We start from the raw sequence: 5,367 nt of genomic DNA on the forward strand, positions 1-5,367 counted from the left end.
AAAATATACAATCTACTTTTATCTACAACAATCGACTTTTCATATACAAAAACACAAACAATTAAACATTTTAAAACTGTATAATGATTCAAAGAAATAAATTATTCTAAATTAACATTAAACATTTACAAAAATATTCTATCTCTCTCCCTCACTCACTCACTCTAAAAGAGTAATTCCATTGTCAGTAGTTGTGGGTTGTGAGTTAAGTGTTGTGCTAGTGCTTTAAATTCTGTATTTTTGTACCATGTACCATGACCTACCCAGCTACATACATGCACACACACTCACTCTCAAAGTATTTTTCAACAGCAGCAACCTTTGCCACCTGCCTTCTCTTTCTGTTGCCGCTTCATTGCTGCCTCCACCAGTTTCAGCAGCACTACCAGCCGGGGGTGTCTCCAAACTGCATTTAGGTATAAAAGAATATTATAAGATCATTATGAGGTCTAAAGCAAGATTTCAACATGTCATCTGTCAGATAAGTTCTGTTTGTCCACTCAAATATACTTACAGAAAGCCTGTGGGGGTTGATCAAAGAGTTCTTTCCATCCATCCTTCAATTTGAGATGCATGGACAGCATGTCATTTCAAAAGAAAAGAAAAAAATCATTAAACTATTTATCCTTTACTGTCTGACAAAATATTACTAAAGCCCAGTCTTGCCACTCTGCAGCTGTCTTGGTAACACCTCCCTGGTAGTTATTTTGGGCAACATTGACATTGTGTGATTGTCATTGGTAATATATCAGCATTTAACAATCACCAAGAGCAAGACATATTTTTCAACACGTACAGACCTGAAGCACAAAGGCTTGTGGACTTCCTTCACAAGAGCCTTGTGGGTGCTCCAGTTGGTTGGCCATGTTTTCAACAGCGCATGTTTCCTGCCCACTCCTGTTCTTTGCTGACATAATGGATGAGGCAAACCAAAAGCATCTAAAAATGACATCACAAAACACAGGCCTAGATGAAAGCTGATTCCTATGATTTGGCTCATCTAAACAAAAACGGATTACTTATTCTATTAAATCAATGTACAACTTACCAAGAGCTCTTCAGGTCTCCTGTTTTTCCAACACAAGAAATGGTTCACACATGTATACACGGGTAGCCTTCATCCAAAGGAGTGCAGGCAGGTCTCTGGTCAGTGTGGCCTGGATTCTGAGGTGTACATTTAAAAAAAGTCACAGTAACGTTAGGTTAATGGAAGTATATGTGTTCAAAATGATTACATGATCATAAACAACCCCTCAGTACAAAATACAGAACGACCTTAAAATACAGATTTTGATGAGTTTTACATGACCAGGACAGGACCCACCCTGCTACCATCTCTCTCTCTCTCTCACACACACACACACACACACTCTTAAGGCATACAGTCTCAGTCCTGCCTGCCTAGTGCCTGAAGTTGGATAGATAACGATGAAATGCCCAATTACCAATCGCTATATTCTAAGTCAAGCAATACTGGTTAACTGTTAAGCTATTTCTAAAATGATTAGATCACACTTTTCTTTGAAAACCACATAATTATGCAAACGTTACAGCACTGAACGTTTTTGACCACCAACACTGACGTTAACCGTAGCAGCTAATTAGGCCAACAAAGTAAGCTAAGAAATCATAACGTAAAGGGGGTTAGATCAAAGATCCTTGATTACTAGCTCCGCTTTAACCCTCTCTGGTTAGATTGAAACACCCATTCTTGTTATGCTACTTGTTAAACTTTGTCTGCAATAATAAGCCTACGTACATTCATAATTATTTACATGCAATAACAGGTAAAGGTAAAGTTGCATGTTACTTACCACAGGCAGTGTCCAAAACGAGACAGTTTCGCGCCGTCCTGCTGGTTTCAAACTGAACAGTTGCTCTGCTCGTGGCTCTTCCACATGTAATGGGCCGACAGTCACTTTACAGAATTGGGCCATGTACGTTTAGCGTCCGGCTGTCGCTAAATGTTTCATTTTTGCCGCCAACAGCCGCGATACTGATCAGTGTTCGTTCCTGAAGTATCGGGCCACACACTGTATGAAATCCGTCTGCCGAGATTGATTCGAAAACTGGCAGTAGCCCATCAAACCCCAATCGGGCCAAATAAGACACTCAGTAATCAGCCCAACTACTGCGTGTCAGTGTCGCCCATTCAAGGGACAGTGCCTCAGCCGACCTGAAACTCCGCCGACAGTGGCAGCACTCAGCCAGGATCGGGCCGACTGTGTTTACTGTGCTTCAGCCGACTCGGACCTTAGCCGACACTGCCAGCACTCAGCCAGAATCGGGCCGACTATGCTTGCTATCTGGGTAAGGGACATGGTACTGCAAAAAAACGGAAACATAGTCTACATTGAAGAACCACTCAACTTTATTAATTTATGGTGAATAAATGTTACACTACTGTGCAGCCTGACGCAACGATGCTAGCACGTTAGCAGCGGTTAGCTAATTATTCTAAAGTTAGTCTCCTCCAAGTGACAATCATATTATACACAATGCTGAGAACAATTAGCATCCTCGTTTATCTTACTTACATTGAGTTGACTGTGTGGCTTAATCCACAGATGTGGTGAAGCACTGTTTCGTTATGGTTTGCTAAGGAGTAACCCATTGCTTGAAATAGTGGAGAGCTGGGATTACATTGTGTCAAATCTTCGCATTGTATCGCGGAGGGATTTATTATTAACTGTGCAAAGTCTCTGTCCAGGGATATTCCAACTCATGGAACGTCTCTCGGCCAATCAGAAACAAATAAATAGTTCCATAGAACTCAATTGTTGTATAATCATAAATATTATAACAGTTACTTAGTAAACCTGTTAAAGTATCAATCAAAGTCAATTCAGTCAATTTAACAAACAGAAAAGGCAAAGGAGTTGAAAGTAGCCTTAATGCGCATACGGAACTAGTTTGGGTGGAGATCAGCTATGAGCTGTACTAACATAAAACACTGCTTGCTCTCGGCCAAGTTCATTTAGCCAAAGTAGCTTTCAGAAGAAAACAAGGTTAGAGACCACTTGCTCTACAGCATTGGCCTAAACGCTACAATGTTCTGCAGCTGTTTCACAATGGTCAGCATCAATGTCTTACAGGGCTGACTGACGCCAACACACGCTGAGCTAATTAGCATTGGCTAATACATGCACAGTGTGTTGAGAAAGCTATTCCATGCCGTGTGCGATCCCCGTGAGCTTGCAGGGACATTCTATCAGGGCTCATGGGGGCAGCCCATCTGCTAGTGGCGCACACAAGCACTCCCTGGCCAGCCTGTTTCTCCACCGCCTGCCATCACATAGTCATCAAGCCGCCATTATCATGCGAGATTTGATGAGACTGAGCCGGTATATTCCTTGACGGTGCGACTGTCGGACGTGATGAGAATTCAAGACTGACACAGTGTCATTAGGCAGAGGTGTCTTTTGGGGAGCTGCAGCGGTCTAATGAAATTTCGCTAAGAAACTCTCTGCTGTGCTCTCACCTCTCCCTGACAGATGTAGCCAATCGGAGGTAATGGAGCTCACTTGTCAGTGTGGCCCTGTGATTGTGGCTAATGAGGACGGCACAATAAACATCTCCGGGAGGATGTGAGACTTATCAAACGTTCTGTGACATTACACTACTGGTAAGGGCACACACATGGTCCACGTTGATACAGTAGAGGTCCTCATTAGAACACTGTGCTGCCAATTCAAAATACACAACAATCCCTTATGGCACTGAATGGTTTTGAAAATGTACAGAAAATGATCTCAACTAAAGCAGTCTTGTGCGATGTCAGATGGACTTGTCATTAGCCTCCGGGTGTTCCAAGCTATAATTTACTGCACAGCACAGGGAAGGTGCCAATGTGAATATTCAGTTTTACAAAAAACAGCTGTTAATTATCTCTGGGATGTGGTCAACTGTCAGTGAAAATGTTTCAACTTTTCCTGGCAGTCTTTGAGTTGAATAAAATATCCTGTTTTTCTTTGTTGTGTTTTTGAGGGTTTCCTGCTGTCTGTTTGTGTGTCTTTTGCGAGTCATTATCTTCCATGTTGTGCGCTTCCTCTCTGTAGTGTTGAAAATGAGGTCTGGGTCTGTGCATCATCACAGCGTCCTTGAGTCTGCCGAGAGAGAGAGAGAAAAAATATGTCACAGCTGATTGAAGACTGCAAGAGGGAAAATTACCGTCTTGATTCATTATTCCATTAAAAATGGGATGACTTCTTGCAGAAGGTGGTTTATACTCTTCCTTTGTGGGTAATTAAAACAGCTCTCATAACTTTCATTTTAAGGATAAAAGTTTCAGTTGGATCATTTCTCTTTGTTCACTGACATGCATTACGTCTTAATATTGCATACTCAGGACTAACCCCACAGTGAAGCATGTTGCATACGGCATTTTGCATAAAAGATGTGTCTCAAATAAAAGCTTAAAAAATGAGAAATTCCTTTTATAACAGAATTAGTGTTTACTGCAGTGATAAGCATCATGAAATTTTGGCCTATGGCCGATCGCCTCCATCTGCTAAATGACAGGTCAATGACAGGAGCATGACAATGCGGAGGCGTTACCCCCAACGCACAGAGCACTCCTCCTAGCCTGATGTGATGTGTCTCAATCATCTTTTTTTCTCGTCTCCTTCTGCTGACTGGCGCCTTCAGGCAGGGCCGAGATCACCCTGCTTGTCATATTCATCACCAGGCAAGCCGGTGAATAATCAGCCTGACGTGCCATCTGCCTTGGCGCCCAATAACCATCTGTAGCCGCAGTCTCTTCCCCTCGCCTGCCGTCTCCAAGCCATTATGGCGCGGCGCTAATATCAACTGTGATGCTAATTAATGGGATTGTATGGAATGGAAAAAATAACAGACGGCACCCCAGGGGAGACACAAGTAAATACAATTAGGGTCCCAGAGAGAAGCACACCCACACCCACACCGTGACTTTGGCTCAGTCCACTGGGGCACACCCACACCGTGACTTTGGCTCAGTCCACTGGGGCACACCCACACCGTGACTTTGGCTCAGGCCACTGGGGGGGGGGTCCCAGAGAGAAGCACATCCACACCCACACCGTGACTTTGGCTCAGTCCACTGGGGGGGGGGGGGTCCCAGAGAGAAGCACACCCACACCGTGACTTTGGCTCAGTCCACTGGGGCACACCCACACCGTGACTTTGGCTCAGTCCACTCAGTCCACTGGGGCACACCCACACCGTGACTTTGGCTCAGTCCACTGGGGGGCGTGCCGGCCGACAGGATAGCCGCTCTGTCGTTAGCTGAGCAAGACGCCTAGCCATAACAGCGCAGAGCGCTCGGAATGAGAGGTTATGGACCGGCGGGGGAGAGCACAGAGGTCAATGTCTCTCAGTGGCCTAAAT

The 5,367-nt window shown here is 44.2% G+C and overlaps 1 long non-coding RNA gene across 2 annotated transcripts; it reads right to left on the minus strand.

Moving 5' to 3' along the window:
* Positions 1-360: 360 nt before the first annotated feature.
* On the minus strand, positions 361-1,120 carry LOC125309760. 2 transcript variants are annotated; one of them, XR_007196186.1, is made up of 3 exons: positions 1,049-1,120; positions 801-939; positions 361-406 (listed from the first exon to the last, which is right to left on the minus strand). It is a non-coding gene; the product is annotated as an uncharacterized LOC125309760 (long non-coding RNA). The 2 variants fall into 2 exon arrangements; XR_007196187.1 differs by lacking the exon at positions 361-406 and adding an exon at positions 523-557.
* Positions 1,121-5,367: the final 4,247 nt, after the last annotated feature.

Source organism: Alosa alosa, chromosome 16, assembly GCF_017589495.1.
Source record: "Alosa alosa isolate M-15738 ecotype Scorff River chromosome 16, AALO_Geno_1.1, whole genome shotgun sequence".
Taxonomy (NCBI): domain Eukaryota; kingdom Metazoa; phylum Chordata; class Actinopteri; order Clupeiformes; family Clupeidae; genus Alosa; species Alosa alosa.